Below are 22,763 nucleotides of genomic sequence, written 5' to 3' on the forward strand. Positions count from 1 at the left end.
GCTTTACATCAAGGCCATGGTCTGGGACATCTTCATATAGAAACATCTCAGCTACCTGGAACATAGCTGAAAACTACGTGAAATATTCTCCCGTACTCTGAATTCTCTTAGTTACCTATTGTCCCTTATTTACTCCATCTGTATACCACCCTATAATATTATTCATGAGTACCATCTACTCACTTCCTAACCACTGCTCTTCACATTTACCCTTTAATATTATTCATGAGTATCACCTGCTCACTTCCTAACCACTGCTCTTCACATTTGGTGAAGATATTTGCACCTTGGTCAGATTTCTTCCTTACCATAAGTCCTATCATCATGGGCAATGTCTATCTACAACCCAAGTCTCAAGTTTATTGAACCTTTTCAAGTCCAATGACCTTCACACACATCCTTTGTAATTTAGCAACCAACTCTGACAGCCAACGTAACCAAATCTTTCGATGTTCACAGCTCTCTTGTGCCCACACTATCTTTATATCTGTTCCTCAATCACAGCCTAGCACTTACTCCTTACATTGGCCACCTGTCCTTTCATTATCTCCTCAGTGTGCCTACACATGAATGATCTCCTAAACCACTTCCTCACCAACACTTTTTATCTCTGGTCCTTCTGTAGGGTCTGTCTTGCATGAAAGTCTAAGCCTAAAATAGTTGCACAAACTATCTTCTCTTAAACATCCAAGCTATTAAACAGTGTTGGAAAAAGGATCACAGAGACATGAAAATTGATACCACCCTAAATTTTGGTCTCCAATATCAGGCAGAATCTTAATCCCACTGAAGAAATCTTTCTTTATGTTCATGTTGGGATCCCTCTCCCATTGTTTTCAACAAGTAGTCTAAAAATTTTCACTAAAACCCTTTTGTATAGGCAACTTCTACCCTCAAACTTCATTTTTTTTAAAAAAGAGATTACTAGTTACAAACTACCTGGTTTGATGTATTGTCTCTACCTCACTTATTCTTTGTCCTTCAATATTATCTCAGAAAATAGTGTCCTTCCCCTTGCTTTTGGTCCTTCCTCCCCATGTCAATATTTCATTTTCTACTAGCTTTTTCCCTAAGTCTACAAATGACTCAAGTGTCCCATCTATCACTGAAAAATATGAAAACTACAGCTCATAGCCTCACTAGGTACCACACTCCACTTTCCTTCCTACAGAAGCAACTCACAAAAAAGCACAGTTTCCATATCACTTTCCATTCCTTCCTATAGTGTTTTTTAAAATGTCACTTTAATCCTAATTCTCAGGTGAAACTACTCTTTCAAATAAAGTAGAAAACATTTTATAATATTATGAAATTATTGACAACTTAATATTTCTTACTGTTATCTTTTACAGATACACACTAAAATATTTACAGATGAAATAATATACCAGGGAAATGAATAAAGGATTCAAGGTGTGCAGATGAAACAATATTAGCCATGAGTTGATAACTGTTGAACATGGATAACAGTTATATAGGGATTTACTATACAATTAATGGGTTGGCCAAAAAAATCGTTTAGTTTTTCCGAAAAACAAAAGACACATCTTTGGCTCTGGCTGGTGTGGCTCAGTGGTTGAGTGTTGGTCTGTGAACCAAAAATAAAATAAATAAATAAACAAAATCTTAAAAATAAAAAAACACATCCTTTATTGTCACCAACAATTTTATTCATTTGAATATTTTGAGTATGTCGACTATCTCCCAAATGGTATGAGGTTGAATGTTCCCAATTAATGTCTCAATTTGATTGCTATCAACTTTGGCTGACCTACCTGATCATGGAGCATCGCCCAGCAAGAAATCTCCAGCATGAAACTTTGCAAACCACTTCTGACATGTTCGATCAGTCGCAGCACCTTCTCTTCTCCATACACTGCACAATCTTTTTTTTTTGCATTTCAGCTGCAATTTTACCTTTCTTGAAATAGTAACATGCCAAAAATATTGTGTATTTTCTTCCATCCTCAATATGAAAATAGCTACACAAAAATTCATCAATTTTTATGGTTTTTTACAAATGCATACTGGTATGACAGTTGTCATAGTACAATCTAACAAAATTGTTTTGAATGAAGTTTGAGACAACTAAGTGTTACTAGAGCCATCTTATGGGAGAAACCGAATGAATTTTTTAGCCAACTCCATACATCTAGTTTTGTTTATGCTTTAAAATTTCCTTAACAAAAAGCTCATAATAATAAAAACACAGATCTCTGCACTACAGTAACCTTTCAAAAGACTATGGTTTTTAAACACCACAGAAGTCACAGAGATGACTCCAGAATCTTTATTTCAGATCTGACTTTATTATCCTTTCCATATACACTTTTTCAGATGCAAAACTGTGACTTTTTTGTGACATTCCTATCTTAAACTGAGTTTCTTAATAGTGCCCCACTTCTCTGTTTTTCAAAAAATAAAACTGATTTAATAAAATTAAATTTTACTATTATGTTTTTCCTCCAAATTATTCACCTCAAATAATGAAATCATCTTGTCACCTAAGCTGGAAAATCAGAAGCCCTAAGATCGGCCTTGACTCCTCCTCAACATCTTGCCTATTTTAGGCTTCTAGGACTTCTGGCCAAGATAGAGGCGTAGGCAGATACACTGGGCCTCCTCCTACAACCAGAAGAAGAACAACAACAAATTCAACAACAAAAAACAACCAGAACTGGCAGAAAATCAAACTGAATGGAAGACCAACAACCAGAGTTAAAAAAACATTCATCCAGATCGGTAGGAGGGGTGGAGACAGGCAGCCAGGGCAGAGACAACTTGAGAAAAGCAGCAGCTGGCGGAGAAGGCAGTCCCACATTTGCTTGCGGATAAACCAGGCAGAACAGCTGGGGAGTGACATAGACCACAACCTAGGGTTCCAGTACAAGGAAGTAAAGCCTCAAAACCTCTGACTGAAAAAATGTGTGGGAGTTGCAGGGGTGGAAGAAAACTCCCAGCCTCACAGGAGAGTTCCTTGGAGAGACCCACAGGGTCCTAGAACGTACACAAAGCCACCCACAGGGGAATCAGCACCAGAAGGGCCCAGTTTGTTTGGGGGAACTGGCGGAAGTGACTGAAATCAGGCAGAGTAAAGGAAGCATTATTGTTCCCTCTGGCCCCTCCCCCACATACAGTGTCACAACCTGGGGACTGGCACATCATAATTACATTACTGAAGATTAAAATGAAGGAGAGAATCCTAGAAGCAGCAAGACAAAAAAGGAGATAGTTACCTACAAAGGAGTGCCCATAAAACTGCTGATTTTTCAAAAGAAAGGTCACAGGCAAGAAGGGCCTGGAAAGACGTATTCCAAGCCATGGAAGGCAAGGACCTACATCCAAGATTGCTCTATCCAGAAAAGCTTTCATTTAGAATGGAAGGGCAGATAACAGTGCTTCTCAGATAAGGTCAAGCTGAAGGAGTTCATCATCACCAAGCCCTTATTACATGAAATGTTGGACTTATCTAAGAAAAAGACAAAAAACATGCACAGTAAAATGATAGAAAACTCACAATTATTAACCACCACACTTAAAACAAAAACAGCCCTGGCTGGTGTAGCTCAGTGGATTGAGCGTGGGCTGGGAACCAAAGTGTCCCAGGTTCAATTCCCAGCCAGGGTACATGCCTGGGTTGCAGGCCATAACCCCCAGCAACCACACATTGACGTTTCTCCCTCTCTCCCTCTCTCCCTCTCTCCCTCTCCCTCTCCCTCTCTCTCTCTCCCCCTCCCTCCCTCCCTTCCCTCTCTAAAAATAAATAAATAAAATTTAAAAAAAAACCCAAAAAACCAAAAACAAAAACAAACTAAGCAAACAACTAGAACAGGAACAGAACCACAGAAATGGAGATCACATGAATGGTTAGCATCAGAGGAATGGGAGGGGGGAGGAAGGTACAGAGAATAAGTAGCATAGATGGTAGGTAGAAAATAGATGGGGAGGGTAAGAACAGTATGGGAAATGTAGAAGCTAAAGAACTGACACATGGACATGAACTAATGTGGGGAATGTGGGTGGGAGAAGGTGTGCGGGGTGGAGGGGAGTGAAGGGGGGGGAATTGAGACAACTGTAATAGCATAATCAATTAACTATAATAAAAAAAAATTTTAAAAGATGCTCAACTGCATTATCAGGGCAATGCAAATAAAAACTACAGTTCTCTCACCTGTAAGCGGCTATTATCAACAAAACAGAAGTAAGGCTGTGGAGAAAAATGAACCTCTTTTCACTCTGGTGGGAATGTAAACTGGTACAACAACTGTGGAAAACAGTTTGGTGGTTCCGCAAAAACTTAAGAGTTACCACATGACCCAGCAATCCCTCTTCTGATATGTACCCAAAATACTGAAACATTGCCCTGGCTGGTGTGGCTCAGTGGATTGAGCCCCAGCCTGTGAACCAAAGGGTCTCTGGTTTGATTCCTAGTCAGGAGGGCACATGGCCTGGGTTGTGGGCCAGATTCCCAGTTGTGGGTGCGTGAGAGGTAGCCACACATTGTTTCTCTTCCTCTCTTTCCTCTCTGTCTAAAAGTAAGAATCTTAAAAAAAAAAAACCAAAAACACCAAAACTCAAAACATTTATTCACAAAGATATATGCACCCCTATGTTCACTGCAACATTATTCATGCTGGCCAAGACATGAAGACAACCAGTGTCCTTCGATAGAGGATTGGATATTAAACCATATGGTACATATAAACTATGAAATACTACTCATCCATAAGATGAAATATAGTATAATGCTGTTTGTGACAACATGGATGGACCAAGAATATTATGCTAAGCAAGACTCAGTCAGTCAAAAAAGCTAAGAACCCTATCATTTCACTCATATGTGGAATATAAAACAAACTCAGAGGCATGGACAACATGTATGGTGGTTACCAGAAGGAAGAAGGTGGGGAGGGTAGTAAATGGCAAAAGGGGCCAAACATATGGTGACAGATGATTTGACTTTGCATGGTGGGCACACAATACAATATACAAATCATGTATCATAATAATGTACCCTTGAAACCTATATGACCCTATTAACCAATGTCACCTCAATAAATTTAATTTTAAAAAATAAAGAAAAGATTTAAATACGGTTCACAATGGCAACAAAAGCCATATATCTATAAAAGGTTTCTCATCCTCAACATTATTCATTTTATTGAGCTGCATAATTTTGTTGTGGAGGCTAGCCTGTGCATTGTGGAATGGTTAGTAGAATTCCTGGCCTTTTACAACTAAATTCAGCAGGATCTCCCAAATTGTCAAAATAAATGTCCTCAGATAATGCAAATGGTCCTGAGAGGACAAAATTGCCCCTGATTAAGAACTAGTGAGCAAGAACAAGTACTATAAAAAAAAAAAAGAAAAAAGAAAATCTAATTTTATTAAAATACATTAAAAGTTTTGATCAATTCAGAGCCATTCCAAGCTTTGGATGGGGCAACTTAGGCTGTAATTTCTCCCTCAAATGCAATTCAATGCAATTCCATTCTAATTCTAGCTGTTTTTTTTTTAAGTTTCGTAACAGTAACTCACTTTTACATAGCATTTACTATATGCCAGCCACTATTCTAACACTATACACACATTCACAAATTTAATCATCACAAGGGTGGAAAACTCCTCTTAACGTCATTTTACAAATTACAAAAATGAAGTATCCAGTAGTTAAATAAGCCCAGGATCACATTATTACTGAACATAAGAGACAGGATTCAACCCCAAGCTGACTAGATCCAGAGTACATGCCCTTAACCACTTCCCTGTCCCACCTGGCAAAACACTGTAGCGCTACAACCCTGGAAAGATTGGAAGAGAAGTGCCTGGAAAACAATTACAGTCAGAGAGCCTGAAGGTAGTCAGCTAGATCAAAAAAATCTCTCTACCTTTCCTACTAATTTTGATAGGAATGATCACACCGGTTATTGGAATTTAGCTGTAGTGAAGATACAGGAATTTTCATGTTCTCCTGGTGGCGGTACACACTGGTGCAACTATTCGGAAGAGTTAGTGAAACTGGGTAAATGCATACTTTAACCCAAGAATACAACTCCTAAATATATACCGATAAGAGGATATGTATGAAAATGTTCTTTTTAGCATTGCTTGTGATAGTAGACAGCTAGGGAAATTACAACATACAAGGTCTGTCCAGAAGGTATCCAGCCACATCCTATGGAAAAGAGACATTTACTGAAGAAGATGCAAGATATAAGAAACACTGTATATAGAACAATGATGTCTCAGTCTCCTTCAAAGTAGCCACCTTGGGACCTCACACAGTTCTCCCAATCACCATCAGCTGCCTTAACGCATTTTTCCTGAATCTCGTTGATGGTCTGAAATCTCTTCCCTTTCAAAGATGATTTCAGTTTTGAGAAAAGCCAGAAGTCACAGAGCAACAAATCTGGGCTGTAAGGGGCTAAGTCACCTAGGTGATTAGCTGTTTCACCAAAAAACTCTGCATAGCAGGTGTGTATGAACCTGCCAATCACCAGTTGTCCATAGCTGTGGCCTTCTGAACCCACTGGAACAGTTTCCTCGGAGGAATGTGCCAGCTTAATGCAAAATCTGATGCAGATTTGTTTCTCTACTCGCTCAGTCATTTTGAATGTGATGACAATACAGTACACCTGTTCACTTAACAGCATCTACCGTCCCCACTGACTAGTACAGTGAAGTTGTTTGTTCACGCATGAACATTCCAGTCCACTCCCCCTGGCTGCCAGCTTACATCGATGTGGCAGAAACCATTCTCGTTACATTAACAATGGTTAGACTTTTTCCAGACACACCACCTACATTACCTCATTGGAGTAATGGTTAAGTGAAACATGGAAGATGCATAGTATGTAATACTAAGACGCCATTAGATTGAAAAAAAAAAATAGAGAACATGAACGGATCTTTTGCATACAAATACATGTGTATCTTAAGCATGTTAAATGAACAGCTATGGGAGGAAAGAATGAATACTGCAGAAAAAAGAAAATAAGATGGAAGCAAAACCAATAACAATGTGCCATAAACTGAGGACAGGATTAATTCAACTCTCAGTACTTGTGGTCCAACAAATAAAGTTAAGATAATTTCAGAGTCAAAAACATTACAAGTTCTTCTAGAAAGCAACAAATACACATCAAGACCTGTAAATATCAATGATCTAAAATTTAAAAATATCAATACTTTTATGTCCCTAAATAAAAATTGTGAATATATGTAAATGGAAAGGTGTCCACTTGTCCTGAACTATTTGTAATAGCAAAAACAAACAAAAACCTAGAAATGACTTAAAAAATATAAAAGATGACCTCTACAACAGATATTTTATATGCACTCATGTGCACAAAAAAAACACTAAAAAGAAAATGTTCATATGTAAAATTTGAATAGTGGCTGTCAAGTTACATGTTTATGCGATTTTCTAAATTTTCTTTAAATTTCCTGGTATTAAATACAAAATAGGAATGCTATTAATAATTACATTAGTTAACAGAATAATCCAGTACTACCAGAACTGCCCCAGGCAGACCAAGATCACTAGGTCACACCGACACTATCATTTAAAACAAAGTAATTTTTAAAAGTATTTTGAAAGGTCATACTGATAATGGACTTACAAATTTTAGTGTTCAAAAGGCATTTATTGAATTTCTGAAGTGTTTTGTCAAAAAAAAAAAATAATGGGGATGCCCTACCTCTATCTGTATGTAATCTATTATAAAAAGATTTTAACATCTCAAAGCATTCCCTTAATAAAGGAAATAATACACCAAAGGTAATTTAGGGTGCCAGTAAACAATGAATAATTTTTTCATGTTATTTTTCCTAGGAAAATCAAACAATCTAATATAACTATACATACCAACATAGCTATAACTTACTTAATGTATCAATTTAACACCACCACCATAATCAGTATTTTTAAAGCTCTATGTAGAAAACAGCAGATACTTAAAATAAGCTACATGTCTGAATCTTATTTCCTACACTAGCTGAACTAACCAGCTGACATGACTGTCAAGGTGATATTAGCTTATTTTAATATATTATATCTGAATTTTAAACTTCATAATTACATTTGGTATTAACTGCCAAAATTAGTGAAACTGCCCTCATTCTAGCACCATTTACAAAAGAGATGGTAGGTAGATACTAATGAAAACTCCATCATTTCAAAATAAATATTACTGTGTCATTTTTCATGGCTATGTTAATTTTGATTATGGCAGTTCTTATCTAAACTTGATTTTACTCAGTTTAGAGTCCTCAAAACCAAAGTAGACACCCCCACCTCTCTTTTCACACCATTCACATGCCCCTTAACACAGAGGCAGGTTCATGGCACTACCTTAAGAACTCAAGAGAGAGCAGACTAATCTAACTCACATAACCAGAGTTAATTCAGACTTTATTCCTGGTTTTACCATTCTTTCTGACGCTGCACAATCAACAGCCTTCCATGTCTCAACCTAATAAACTCCTCTGAGGTAGGTGCTAGAGAAAGTAGAATACAGAATGTAACTAATACCTGTGACAGTGTTTCTTTAGACAACAGTAAAATGAGGAATGGTGACAAAACAAACCTCCAACATTCTTAAAAAGGTTTAGAAAAAAATTTCCCCCAAATCTGTCCTGTCTCACTTTTATTATTCATAAAACTACTTCCAGTAAAACTATATAACAGCAATATAAGTGTTAAATTTTTGTGTGCTGTTCTGTTAAACTTCAAGGTTTAAGAGGATTCCTTCAAAACCCTCTTTCATTTGCTCAATTCTCTTCTCAAGCATATTAGACTCCATTAACAGCCAATCATGTAAGCTGAGCTGCAAGTGACCCGAGAGTTGCCATAGCAACAGCTGCTTTCTGAAATACGTGTTATGCATTTTAAAAGCTCTCACGGAAGATACTACATCTATCAATTAACAACCAAAGCTCAACACAGCACATTACCCAAATGAAACAAAAAACTAAACTACTTAGCAGGGCAACTACTTCAAAACAGAAGGGACATTCAATATTCTTGAACCAAAATGTTACTTTGGTTTTTAAATTTCAGAAGTCAAGCTTATAATTAATAACACACAATAACTGCACACCTTTCAGTAATGCACAAAATTGCCAGAGTAAAAAAAAGAATAATCAGGACCACATTTAGCAAGGGACCATGGGGATAATGAATGAACATATGGTGTAATAAACTGCCAAATTTTCATGCAACTTTACTAATAGGAAGTTGGCCTTAAAAGTGATACAATAAAATGTTTTCAACACACATATGAAGTGTGTGTTGACACACACTTCATGGATAATGAAAAGTATGCAGGCAAACAGTAAACACAAAAGACGTTCTACAGTTCTCAAAAAAAAAATCACTTTTGGCAATTCATCAGAGACAGATAACTCTTCTTCAAACACTACCCCAAGGAAGTTCAATCTCATAAAAAAGATGAACAGCTAGCCAGCATTAAGCACTGAAGTCATTTGAACAATGTGCTATTCTGCAATAAGAAATTTTCAAAAATAAACCTGTCTCTGAAAAGTAACTTCAAAATTAACAATGAATGTTCATGATTAAAGAACAAGAGTAAACAAAACGTAGCAAAATCTATTTTAAAACTATACTGAAATATGTAATTCATGTAAATCTACAGAACTCATTGAAAATATTAGTCAAGCCCTGTCCAGTGTGGTTCAGTTGGTTAGAGCATCTTCCCTCAGACAAAGGTTGAGGGTTCGATTCCCAATCCAGGCATGTCTGGAAGGCGACCAACCAATGTTCCTCTTTCAAATCAATGTTATATTCTCATTCTCATTCTCTCTCCCTCTCCCTCTCTCTCTCTCTCTCCCTCTAAAAGCAATGAAAAAAATGTCCTCAGGTGAGTATTAAAAAAATTTTTTAAAGAATTACCCAAAGTGGTTTTTAATCAGGAAAAATAATTGCTACAAATAGGATAACTAGATAAAACATACTGATATTACTAATAACCATACTCTAATACTCAAAAACTGGAAAAATAGTGAGCAACATATTCTAAGCTGTGACACAAGACTCTGTTTTGTATATATTTTAACTGTAAATTTTGTACAACTGCAAAGGAAGAATTTTTAAAAACAGACTAACACTGTTAATTACTATTAGCAGATATTCAGAAAGTAAGGTATAACAGGGATTAAAGAGTGAAAATTTTTAATGGCTGTTAAGTGAGAGAACTAGCAACAAGTCGCCACAGCGATGACTACGAGTGGCCCCAAACAACTCTAGAAGGCCCAATGAGTGACATATTATTGTATTAATGAAGTACTCATTCATCTATATAATTCCTTTGTCCCAAGTGCTATTCCGTCTCTAGAGAGAGGGAAATGTTGTACATTCCCCTTTCAATACCCTTTATTTCAACCCTGTACTCCTTATACTTACTCAAACTCTGAACATGATCAAACACTGAATTAAAAATCCCAACAATGTTACTGCTACTTATAGCTAACACTTCTGACCAATTTATGTGTTAATTTATGTGATCTTCACAATATCTCAGAATTTCACTTTACACATAGCCAGTAAATTGTGAAATCAATGTTCTAAAGAGTCTGACTCTATATCCCTCACCCCTAACATTATCCACAAGCCCATGTAAGTGACAACCCTTCATCTCTACAAACTGATGTTTCTCCGTCTCTCACCGTTTCTCCCTTTAATTTAGCAAACTCATTCTTAGCTATACCAATTTCCCAGCTTAATAATTCCAGGAAAGAAAAATGAATTAGAAATCAAATAGGTTAAAAACAAACAAAAAAGGAGTACTGGTTCAACTATTTAGCCTAGATAAAAACCACTCAAGAGGATAAAAGGTACAGGGGTGGGCAAAAGTGGGTTTACAGTTCTGAGTACACAAAACATTTTATCCTTATGTTATCATTTAATTATTGTACTTAGTGGTTTTACAACTTTAAAACTATTTTTTTCCAACCCTTTATATGATTTTTCTTTTTAGGTAAAAGGACATAAATGTATGGATGAGTATATATGATGATGATACGGACAAATTAGTTATTAAATGCTTAGTACATGTCTACTGTCTGTCCTAAGACCTTTCTGTACATGTTCTAACATTTAATTCTCCCAACAACCCTGTGAAGTACATAAAGCAAAGTCCTTTCTTTGAATGCTACTGTTTCCTTATAATGTTGATTAAAAGAAAAACAAGCAATTTCTGGCCGGGGCCCACTGTCTGTGCATAGTTTGCATGTTTCTCACCATTTCTGCATCAGTTTTCTCCAGGTACTCCAGTTTTTTCTCCATATCCCAAAGATGTGCACAGTAGGTTAACTAGAGTGTCTAAGTGGCCCCAGAATGAGTGAGTGTGTGTGTTCATGAACTCTGTGACCAAATGATGTCTTGTCCAACACTGGTTCCCACTTTGCTCCCTAAGCTGCCAGGATAGGTTCTGGCCACCCAAGACCCTGAACTCGAAGAATAGGTTAGAAAATAATTACCTTACTTGTTTATATTAATCTTTCTTAAATGTATGTATAGCTCACATTTATTTCAATGTTTAATATTAAAAGTGCTATGTGGTCTTTATTTAGAAGTTTGGAAATGTTTTTGTGCCTGGAAATATGGTGTAGGAACTTAACTCTTGTTTCTATCAAGTAGCCTTTGTAAAATAGGTTTCATTATATGTCATTTTGCTTAAAGTCACATTTTCTAAGAACCTACTGATGATGTTATATGAAGACCTGAAACCCAAAAAGTTGGCATTCGTGCGGATTCCTCTCACCACCAGAACCACTAAGTAGAGACAAGGATTGAATCTTTATGGGTGCTTTATTCAGATGCTGGCAATCTAAGAAGACGTGGGTTATGTACCCTCAAAAACCGTCTTAACATTTCATCTCAAACTGACCTTTTTATAAAGAGAAGAAGGGGTCTGGAAAAACGGTTAATTGGATAAGAGATGATTTTCCTAGTACTTCTTTATCTGTTGATCAACCATTCTTTAACAAGGACATTCCCTCCCTGGAACACAATGGCTCAGATACCATCTCCATCGCTTGCAGACCCTTGGAGCACAAAGGGTGAATTGCTTGTTGACCTCATGGAGTCACATAGGTCATACACTCCAGTTCCTGGAATAACAAATTTCCACATGTATTAATCATTTAAGCCTACCAAGTAAGGCTAAAAATTTTCAACTCTCGAATATCCCTGTAAGACATACTACACTACCATACCTGTTTAGAATAAGCAAACCGGTACATAGAAATGGGGTAATTTGTCCAAAGGTACATAGCAACTAAGTGCAGAAATGGAACTGAAAAAACTCTGACAACTTCAGAAACAGCCTCACTCTTAACCATAACCCAATTAGTTATAATTAGCACCAGTGGAAAAGGGAATTAAAGATTTTATAAGTAAGTAGATATGTCACATAGGCAGTCAACATATTATCATTCCTAAAAACAATCATGGCTTTGTATTCAGATTTAGCAATAATAAACTTTTAGAAAAACTGAAAAACACCAACATATAACACTTTAGAACTGTTAAATAAACCACAGGATTCCAATTCAAGATGGCAGACTGAGATTACAAGTGCAACTCCTGGTCTTCAGGTAATGACAGAAATTTGTTCTGTTTTTTTAAACAAACTCACAAAGAAAATAAATCAAATCATCAATGTATGAGAAAAAAAGCACTCTACTGTCAAATCAAAAATTTTGGGTGACACCTGGAAAATATAAACAAATGAGATAGGATTATGAAACAGTGAGGAAAGGAAACTGTAACCAAGATAGCAATTTGAGTCTTCCCAATAAAGCTCAGAATGGATCCAAATTTAAAATAAACAAAAAACAGGAAGTAGGGGTGTGGTATCATCAAAGCTATAAATCAGTAAATCAGTAATTAAGAAACTGCATTCCAAATGACTTAATTAACTAGGCCTCTCCCTCTCTCCTTGAGAAAAGAGAAAAGAGCTGAGAGCAATGGCTGTCACCTCAGGATTAAATTCAGGTACCAGTGTAAGTGTTCTTCAAACTATAGGTTTGAAACAATTTTGATGGGTTACAACTAATAATTTTCAATGATCTAGAAAATATAAAGTGAGTGTATATACTGTTTTATGGAACTTTTGCTCAGTTATATATTTATGTATTTATAAGTTCATGTGTATGTACTAAACTGCAATATAGAATGTTTTATATTCTGGATCACAGTTTTTAAAGTTGAAAGGTAGTGCTTTAAATAAAGTATGCAGATCTGTGGAGAGCTCCTAGGGTAGGTGTTAAGGCCTAAAAGAAAAACAGAGCAGCACTTTGAAATACAGTAGCATTCCACTCCCCAGATAAGCAATAATTAGTTTGGCATTTGTGAGTACTTAACAGCCTGCCTCCTCCTCAACCATGCACCTAGAGCACTATTTCTCTAGCTTTCTTTCCATTACCGATTCTCTGCAAGGAAGTTTTTAAAGTATTTTCACCCTAATCGCCCTTCACTTGTGAAATTTTTAGTAATACAGATATACTGAATAGTTGCTTGCATGGTATATATATTATCTATGGCTTATACATAAAAAGGGCAACTTTTTTAACCCCCTAATCAATTTTTACTCCTTTCTGAATGCATGCCTTCGAGTAAATAAAGAAGCCCACAACATGCTACAGTCCAGGCAGAGACCTCTGAATAAAATAAACCTGCAGTAAAGAACCTCACTCCAGTTACCTAAATTGACCAACTTAATCTTTTTTTCATGAGTATGGACAAACAACCAAGAATTGCCAAATATGAATTAAACAAACATAAATAACCAAAGAGAGAACAGAGGAGAGGGTAAAGATGCCAATCACAGAGTATTATCATATTTTGCAGTTTGTAATGAGCCTTTTTGCCCAAATTTTTGAGGGAAAAAATAAGGGTGCACATTATACATACGTATAATGATTACCTACAGTGGGTATAATGGTTATAATAATCCTGTGTCTAATGAGCACAAAAACATGGGTGTGCATTATACATAGGAGTGCATTATACACAGCAAAACACAGTATTCCCAGGCTCTGAAATTTAGTACATGTTCCTTATGGGGGTGATCACTTTGTAAGTTATACAAATGTCTAATTACTATGTTGTACACCTGAAACTAATATAATATTGTATGTCAGCTGTAACTGGAAAGTAAAAATAAATAATTTTTTAAAGAAATCTAGTTGTGTTTCCCCAGCTGGTTTTTGAAACTTTGGAAGGCTTGTGACTCCTTTTTTTCTATTTTATCCCTTTTTGAACGTAAATGCCTATAACTTGCATCCTGAGGCTGTCCCACCATTGTGGTTTTGGAGGAAATAACTTGTTTCTTTAGTTTCACAGGTCCACAGATAGAAAGCTTCATTCATGCCTGATTTAACTGATTTCCATATGAGAGAGATGAGATTTGGGACTTGAGCTGGTAAGATTTAGATAGGATTTTAAACTTTGAATTGATATTGTAATAGGATAAGACCTTTGAGGACCTTGAGATGGGGTGAATGTAATTTGTATGTAAGACTGATGCGAATCAGAGAGGGAAGACTGTGGTAGTAAGCAAGACAGTGGTAACCCATGATCTTCACATCTTGTTACCCTGTGTCTCTTAGTATGTGGCAAAGAGTGAGGAACTTTAAAATAGAAAGATTATCGTAGATTATACAGGTGGGTGTAAATGTAATCACATGGGTTCTTAAAAGTCAAAGAACAGCAAAAGATCAAGGATCAGCAGAAGGAGCAAAAGAGATTTGAAGCAGGTGAGGAATTCAATTCTCAATCATCTCCATTCTTAGATGAAGGATACCATAAATCAAAGAATGTGAGTAGCTTCTAGAAGCCGAGAATGACTCACTTCCCCCAAGTTAACAGCAAGCAAGGAAATGGGACCTCAGTCCTACAATCACTTGGAAACCATTTCTGCCAACAATTTGAAAGATCAAGGAAAGTTTCCTTTTTAAAGCTGTCAGAAAGGAACTAGCCCAGCCTACAGGTTTTAGCCTTGTGAGACCACACAAAGACTCAGCCTAGTCCAAGTTCCCACTGATCCATTTCTGACCAATGTAAAGTATAAAATACTAAATATGTGGCAATTTATTACAATGGCAATAGAAAACTAATATATGAACTGTTACATCAGTTTCATAGTTCAGAATTCTTACACACAGAGAGTTTAAGTAACTTGCTCAAGATCACATTGCCAAAAACCACCAATGCTGAGATTCAACCCCAAGTAGAGGCATACCTCAGAGACACTGCTTGGTTTCAGACCAGTGTAATAAAACAAGTCTCACAATAAAACGAGCCATAATCGTTTTGCTGGTGGAGGGTCTTGCCTTCAATTTGGTTAAAAAACAAACAAACAAAAAAACACACCACCACCACAGCAACACCAGTGAAGCTCAATAAAGCAAAGCGCAATGAAACAGGTATGTCCATAGTAGATAGCTTGTGTTCTTAACCACTGCAGAAGACAACATGAGCCACAAGGAACAGAGACATCTGAACATCCAGAAGGAAACTTGAAGACTTTCCTTGGCAGAATAAGGTATATGGAATTATATTCCTCCTTTATAGTTTCAATCAAATCACTTGGTTCAGGACAATTATATTCACATAATTATAGCAAGTGCTAACGTTGACTTTTAATTTTTAAAATTAATTTATAGTCAAAGCACAGTCTAAATTACAGACATATAATTAAGTATAAACAAAGTCTTGACAAGGTAAAAAATCACTAATTAACAAAAATTAAAAGATGAAGAGGAAAGATAAAAGGAATGTTAGATAACTAATTTCCTTATCTTTCAGAAAAGTGAAATAGATACTACCTAAAATTGATAAACAAAGTAAGAATGTAACATAAGTATAAAAATGAACATGTGAAGTCAGTTTCCTAAGGGTTTAGAGAAGGCATGAATATTTCACTTTTCATTTGGTCCATTTCTCTGCTTTTTTAAAACCATGAATATATAATATTATCTATTAACTCCTAAAAATATTTATGTTAAACACACACACAACAAACACATCTGAATGTATGTCAGGTCAGGTTTTCTGAGAAGCAGACCCAACATGAAGTTAAAAATGTTAAGAAAGTCATTGTGTAAAATGCCTATGAAGAATGAAGAGGAGAAGGAGCAGGAGTTGAGTAATAAGTAGAGAAAGCTTTCAGGTTTCAATGCAGGTCTGACAATTGTGTAATCCTCATACCATTGCAACTCTGGTCTGCCAATCCAACAGGGAGCTCAGGTACAAAGACTGCCCTTAGAGAAGTCCCATGTTGGAAAGAAATGTCTAGACTGTACTTTCCTGCTCTGCTGGAAAGTCTCAGTTATTGGCAGGGAACTAACTGCCCAGGGAGAATGTGGCCTAGGCTCATTGCTGCAACAAATCCCAAAGGCTATGTTGCTAGAGGCTGTAAGCTAACAACATTCCTCAAGGCAGGTTTCTATCAAGGGAGCTCTAAGCAGAACATCTACAGGGCTGTCAGAAATGCCATTTTAAGGGAATACTCTGCAGCCATTTAAAATGCAGACAGCAGTAATGTCCAACTATTCTTCCTGTAGTAAGCACTACAGTTTTTCAGAGGTATCGCTCCTAAACAGATTATTCAGGCTAATGAAGAAATCCAAACACCAAGGCTTTACATTTCCATGCCACATTCATTCAAAGCAGCTCCACTTTTATGTATTTTATATACTACATTTCTCCTTAAGAACTGTTTGAACAAGGCTGCACTTCTAAAAAGAATTTTAAAAAATCATGTCACAAAAAGTAACTTTTAACTGAAAAAAGTAACCAACGTGTATTTAGAATTAACTTCTGTGCTTGTGTATAAGCCTGAGCCTTCAACACACACACACAAAAATTAGAAGGATTAGCATCAAAATGTTGTAACAGTGGTTAGCTACAGAGTGGTGAGATAAGAACTTCACTTTTTGCTTATTTGTATTTTCTGTATGTCTTACAATTCACATTACAAGATTTTCACAATAGAGAAGAAGTAAACAATCATAAAAAGTTATGTGAAAAAAAGCTCTGAACTGGCAAACTGAAATGTTCTCAACTTCAGAGCTTATACTACTACAGAAAATTATTTGGCCATATTAACTCATAAAAAAACACATTTGCAAATTATAACATTTGCTTCAAAAAAGTGCTCTGCCTTTTTACACCCAATACATGCATTTAATTTTTCCATAAAACAGCTTTACATTCAACTAATAAAATCATGGCATTTAGTAACTCAAATAACTAAGACATATCACATAATTATCAGAAATTTTTAAATGATTTTAATACAGAGCTGTCAGAAACAATTTACAGTCACATAATTCACTAATCTTTTCAAGTTTATAGGATCATTCGGTATTAGCAGCAACATCTATGGTAAAAGCCTGTAACTACATATTACTCTTTCCATTTAATAAACACAGAATTTAATGTATGAAGCCAAGGTCACCAAACAAACAAGTTGCAATGGTAGGAAAAAAATAGTGATTCATAATTAAGTGATTTTTAGACTATACCAGTAAGGCTCCTGCAGAACTCACACTTTCAATCAGGACCCTATTTTAACAGAATCACAGTACATTCACTTTAAATAGCTTTAAAAAACTCTAAATTTTCTTTTTCTTTTTAGCAACTTGTATTTTCAAGGAAAAATCATGTATCCCAATACAGGCTAGAATAAATGTTAATTGATACCAGCAGGGGGGGTTCAATAACAGATGATTTTTCAGCTTTTGGTGGGTTTTGTTTTTGTATCTATGAGGAGTCCAGAAACAATACAAAAATAAAGTGGCTGTTAATTTTGCAATGAGATATTTATCTCTTTTTTAAAAATATTTTTAAAATAGCATATATACCATGTAACCATATAGCTCATGCTTTTTCTTTTGCAAATGCTTCATAGACCTATGACAGGCATTAACTGTCTCATAGTCCATTTGGTTCTTAATACAGACTACTAACTTCAAAATATAGATGGATAAGAAATAAAGGTGAGAACCCAATGTCTCAACCCAACGTATCTGTAGATTACTCCTTTAACAGCATTAAAAAATATAAAAATAAACTAAGTAAAAAAAAAAACAAAACAAAAGGGCTTTTGCAGAAGGACTTTAAAGCTAAAGTAATATACTGAAATGATAAACAGCTATAAATAAACTTAGTGATGTAAGCATAGAACCAGAGATAAAGGAATAGTAAATATTTTCATCTTCAGTAACTTACAAGGCGGTATATAGGTAGTTAAGTTGAGCTGCTGAAATACGAGCTGACTTATATAACCCACTTACCAATAACACACATTTCTACAGTTTCAATCAAACATTTCTCTATTTTTTTATTATTGTTTAGCAAAGCAAGAATCCCCTTGACCTGTAGCTGGCATTCTAGCCAACACACATGCACTTAACTAGAATATTAGAAATGTCATTAGAATTCGAATTAGCTCACAAAATGAAACTTACAAACTGAAAATTATTGCTCCTGCTAAATGCGTTGGTTAAGATAGAAATTTTTTAATGGGATGTGTATGTACACAGAGATGTGTGCTTACAAACAGAAGGTATTAAATTTGGGGAGTGGAAGTTAAAAGGTGAATAAGGATATATTCATAGTGAAAGTAAGACTTCTGCAACCACTGACCCAGGGAAATTGGACACATTGTGACTAATTTTGTCTCTCTCTTTCCAGATGTATTATGCTTAAACAAACATATTTGTATATATGAGATGTACATTTTTTTACACAATGCAAAGAAAAAAGACAATGAAAATATTTTGGTATTTAGTATTTTTTGACTTTCACATATTTTCATGAAAATTTTACCATGAAACACAGAAATTAACAAAGCATTGTCATCAAGATGTAAAAATGGACAATTGGGGAACCTGGAACAAGGTAAACATTTAACAAATGTAGTAACTACTCCATTCCATGCACAACAACACACATATACATGAGCTAGGGAATTAATCAAAAGAAGCTAGAAACAGAATTAAAATAGCAGGTGAACTTCAGATTTTGAAATACAAGACTACTGTTACACAAAAGCCACAGTGAAAAAGCTACTTAAATTGGTAATTCAGAAACAAGGCAGAAAAACAGACTACATGGAGCATACCAATATGGAATATTCAGTTCTTGTGAACTGAAAATTAAGTCTACATGCTTGACTGATTTATGGTTAAACCTTTTTTGCACAAATAGTTGATATTGTGCATTTTATATTACATCACTTCAGAAAGAACATAAAGTCACAGTTCTTTTCTGCCATGATTGATGATAAATCTGATCATTTAGTTAATAAGATGGTAAGATGTACCAGACCCTTCCCTTGGCAATTTGTGGAACGATGTTGTTACCCAGAATAACTTTCATATATAATGGTGTTAGAATCCACTGATGATCCTTACTTGAATCAGTTACTTTATTAAATTGTAAAATATTTTCCCACACTTCTTTACTAACATTTTTCTAATAAAAAAAATGTCCCCTCTACAACCAGAGATGAACTATAGCTCTGCCTAAAAATGCAGCAAAAATGCTTAATTCTTTATCTTTAACTATTTTTTTCAGAATAAAGGCTGTCATCTAATGTGTAGACTTTGAAATGAAAAACTTCTCCCCTTTCTCCTTAAATAATGGTTCTGATAACATCGAAATATTGAGGCAGTGATATCCTAGCCTATATATAAAACATACAATAGGACTGTTGGTCCCATTCATGTTAGTTTTCTCAACTCTACAGCAAGTAGTTATTTCTGATGACCAAAACTTATGTTTGTTCATCCTTCAACTCCTTTAGATCTTACCACTCATGTGTTCTACTTCAGTTATAATAGTACTTTTCTTTCCTCCCCTAAATAAAATGAGAAAAAAAGTATCTATTCATCCCGGGCTCAGTAACTACTGTACGGAACAAACTAGTTACACAACTACAAATGGTCAGCAAACACTATCATTCAGCATGTTTTCAGTTCACAAGAAATACAGAAGAACAAGTTAAACTCTGGCTGATATGGCTCAGTGGATTGAGTGTCAGCCTAACAACTGAAAGGTTACCCATTCAATTCCCAGTTAGGGCGCAAGCTTATGTTGCAGTCCCGAGTCCCTAGTTGGGGGCGTGTGAAAGGCAACAGAAAACAAATCTCTGAAACAGCTGGGAAAAAAACAGGTTGGGACCCTTAAAAATAAGAAGCCTTGCCTTGGCTGGGTGTCTTAGTTGGTTTGAGCATTGTCCTGTACACCAAAGGATTGTGAGCCCAATCTTAGGTCAGGGCACATATCTAGGTTGTGGGTTTGTTTGATCCCAGGTTGCGTACAAGAGGCAACAGAACAATGTTTCTCTCTCTCTCCTCCCCCCACCCCTCTCTCTCTCAATAAATATATCCTCAGGTAAAGATTAAAAAGAGATAATTAGCCCTGGCTGGCATAGCTCAGTGGATTGAGCACGGGCTGCGAACCAGGCATCGCAGGTTCGATTCCCAGTCAGGGCACATGCCTAGGTTGCAGGCCATGACCCCCAGCAACCGCACATTGATGTCTCTCTCTCTCTCTCTCTCTCTCTCCCTCTCTCTCCCTCTCTCTCCCCCTTCCCTCTCTAAAAATAAATAAATAAATAAATAAAATTATATTTAAAAAAAGATTAAAAAGAGATAATTAAACAAGCCTTGTATATTTAAAAGAAATTAAGTATCTTATAGAAAAAGTGAGTTATTCTAACTTTAAAAAAACGACAACCACTATGGACCTTAATATGGTCAAGTACCCACATACAGAGGTATGGGGGTAGTGAAGTGAAAGACTTTTAGAATCACTTGGGTAAATTTAAATATGAAGTAATCAGTAAATTATAGTAAAAAATTACTATTATTTTTCTTAGGCAAATAATGGTGATATCCTCATATAGAGAAATGTTTGTAGGTAATGTAAACAGATGTTATTTATAAAAACAAAAACTCATTCCCACACACAGACTTCTACACAAAGGTTCAAATAGGGATTTATTCACAATAGCCCCAAACTGATAGCAATCTAAATGTCCAACAAATGAAAGGATAAAACAACTGAACATATTCATACAACAGAATGATATGCACCAAAAAAAAAAATAAACTGTTGTTACGTGGAATAACAGAAATGAGTCTTAAAAGACACTGCCTCACCAAAAGAAATGAGAAATGATGTTACTTATATGTGAAACCTAATGAACAAACTGAACTAACAAGAAAAATAGACTCAGAGAGAGAGCAGACTAATAGCTACTGGGCAGATGGGGAGGTTAGGGGTTGGGGGATTCAGCAAAAAGAGAAAAGGACCCATGGACATGGACAACAGGGTGGACACATTGAAGCAGGGAGGGGGGTGTTATATGGGGGTTAAATGGTAATGGAAAGATACAACTAAAAATTTTTTTTAAATAAGAAGCCAAACAATACACACTGGAGGAATTTATCTGTATGAAATTCTTTTTAAAAACTGTCACATGTAGTCCTGGCTAGTGTGGCCCAGTGGATTGATTGCCAGCCTGTGAACCAAAGGGTCGGTGGTTCAATTCCCGGTCAGGGCACACACCTGGGGGTTTCAGGCTGGGGCACTCTAGTTTGGTGGATTCATGAGAGGCAACAACATTGACTTTTCTCTTCCTTTCTTTCTTTCTCTCACTCCCTTCCCTTCTCTCTATAAATAAATAATTTTTTAAAAATTATTGTCACATGTAGTGACAGAGAACAGAACAATGGCTGCCTGAGATAAGACTGGTAGAGAGGTAACTGACTGAAAAGGGATATGAGAACTTTCTGATGTGCTAGAACTGTTCTTCATCTTGACTGTGATGGTGATGGTGGTGGTAGTTACAAAAATATATATATTTGTCAAAAATAAAACCTTACACTTAAAATTCACACATTATATGAACACTATTCCTCAATAAACTTAATTTCAACAAATAAACATCAAGAAAACAACCCCATTCACAGTTGCAAAACAGAAAATCCAACAAGGAATAAATTTAACTCAGGAGGTAAAAGACCTGTACACTGTAAACTGCACAATACTGATGAAAGAAACTGAAGACAAAAAATGCACACAAAGATATTCCATGATCACAGATTGGAAAAATACTCTTAAAATGTCCATACTACACAAAGCAATCTATAGACTCAATGCCATCCCTATCAAAATGCCAATGCTATTTTTTTCCACAGAAATAGAAAGATCAATCCTCAAATTTATATTGGAGCCACAAAAAACACCAACTATCCAAAGCAACCTTGAGAAAGAACAAAGCTGGAGGCACCATGCTTCCTTATTTCAAACTATATTACAAAGCTATAGTAATAAAAACAGAACACCATGACAGAGTAGCCAGTGGTTAGAGCATCATCCACTATGCCAAAGTTGCACTCCTGGTTAACTGTGGTTCAATCCCTGGTTGGAGTACACACGAGAATCAACCAATGAATGCATAAAAGGGTGGAGCGACAAGTCAATGTTTCTCTCTCTCCCCCTTCCCCTCTCTATTATAAATTGATTTAAAATGAATTACAGATTTGAAAATAAGACCTAAAACATAAAACTCCTGGAAGAAACCATAGGTGATCCTTGATTTCAGTCTTAGTGATTATTTTGGATTTGATGCTAAAAGCAAATGTAAACATTTGCAAAATGTAAGTGGGACTAGCAAAATGTATGTGGGACTACACCAAGCTAAAAAGCTTCTGAAAGGTTT

At 35.9% G+C, this 22,763-nt stretch overlaps 1 protein-coding gene and 1 long non-coding RNA gene across 3 annotated transcripts in view; one reads left to right on the top strand and one right to left on the bottom strand.

The window, feature by feature from the left end:
• Positions 1 to 22,763, bottom strand: part of STAG1 (stromal antigen 1) — a 381,447-nt gene that overhangs the window by 300,687 nt on the left and 57,997 nt on the right. The window lies entirely within an intron of this gene.
• Positions 10,564 to 21,323, top strand: LOC118501608. The gene is made up of 3 exons (XR_004904233.1): positions 10,564 to 11,931; positions 16,465 to 16,468; positions 21,314 to 21,323. It is a non-coding gene; the product is annotated as an uncharacterized LOC118501608 (long non-coding RNA).

Source organism: Phyllostomus discolor, chromosome 7, assembly GCF_004126475.2.
Source record: "Phyllostomus discolor isolate MPI-MPIP mPhyDis1 chromosome 7, mPhyDis1.pri.v3, whole genome shotgun sequence".
Lineage (NCBI taxonomy): Eukaryota > Metazoa > Chordata > Mammalia > Chiroptera > Phyllostomidae > Phyllostomus > Phyllostomus discolor.